This window comes from Empidonax traillii, unplaced genomic scaffold, assembly GCF_003031625.1.
Source record: "Empidonax traillii isolate 1590-97213 ecotype Southwest subspecies unplaced genomic scaffold, ASM303162v1 scaffold4401:size28225, whole genome shotgun sequence".
Taxonomy (NCBI): Eukaryota; Metazoa; Chordata; class Aves; order Passeriformes; family Tyrannidae; genus Empidonax; species Empidonax traillii.
The window spans coordinates 1-1209 of NW_020959594.1; the positions used below are offsets into that span (position 1 = coordinate 1).

The 1209-nt window shown below is 52.4% G+C and overlaps 1 non-coding gene across 1 annotated transcript; it reads left to right on the forward strand.

Moving 5' to 3' along the window:
- Nucleotides 1-1115: 1115 nt before the first annotated feature.
- TRNAS-AGA lies at nt 1116-1197 on the forward strand. Its single transcript has one exon. It is a non-coding gene; the product is annotated as a tRNA-Ser (tRNA).
- Nucleotides 1198-1209: the final 12 nt, after the last annotated feature.

The following is a 1209-nucleotide window of genomic DNA, read 5'->3' on the forward strand; positions in this document are numbered from 1 at the left end:
AGAGTCCTGGTCCTTTGTTCTTGTCCTTCCTACCTCCAGTTACCACCTGGTGTGCAAGGATGAGCACTGGCTGTAGTCGTGAGCTTACCAGCAGTTACAGAAAAAGCTCCCTGAGCTTAGACCAGTGCATTTCTCAGCAAGTGTGGGTGGGACTTGGAGGAGTGTGGCAGTGGGGCACTGTATCACCCAGGCCTCGTTGACAGAGATGCTCTTTCAGATATCCCGACTTGATGGGTCTCAAGCTCCGAGAGACATCCCATTCAGAGGGAGGTGCCGGTACAGCCTACAGCAGTCCAGGGTACCTCAAAGGGCCTCACTCAGGGTGGTTGTTTAGGGGGTGCTAAGACACTTTGCTTTAGTCAGCAGGAGGTTCCATCCTGGCTACAACCCAAGTTGGTAACTCCTGGCAACAACGTCCAAGACATTTGGGAATTGTTTCCAGAACTGCAGCAACAGAGGTGGTCTTCTACTCAAGCTACATTTCAGGTAGGGAATGCTGGAAGGCTGTGAGGGGTGACTGACGATCCGCTGTTCCTCACTGTTGTTGCAAAGCTGATGTTACTTTTGTGGTCAGGGCTGTCCCCACCTGTATCATGCAATAGGCCATGGTGTGGGGAACGACATTTCACCTCCCATAGGGTTTTGTAAAGGGACACATCACCTGTCACATCACCTGAATCCAGGTGCCAGTGTAGCTCAGGCAAGGTACTGTCGCAGTCGAGGCGGGAGGCGACATGGTTTCAGGATAGCTGCTTTTTTTATTGCAACAGCGTGTCTAGCTTTATACAGTTCTGGGTGAGACGTACACACAGCATTGGTTTACTACTTCATAACAACTCATGATTGGACATAGCTACACATGTCCTAACACAATGGGTCAACACTCTAACAGGAAACCCACTCTGTGTTACAGTCCCCACTGTCCGTGGTTAACCCTCTGCCAGGTGCACGAAGTTCCATCTTCAGTATCTCAGTTTACTGAGAGCCCAGAACCAGTTGGGCTTCCCCACAAGGTCCGCCGTGCAAGTGTGGAGTGGAGCGTTGCTCTGACCTGCCCGGGCACTGGTGTCAGTGCCCAGGCTGTGTGCTGGGCAAGGCAGGGAGGGCTGGAGCAGGTAGTTGTAGCCCAGTGGTGAAGGCGATGGACTAGAAATCCATTGGGGTTTCCCTGGGCAGGTCCAAATCCTGCCAACTATGGGGCAAAAGAGC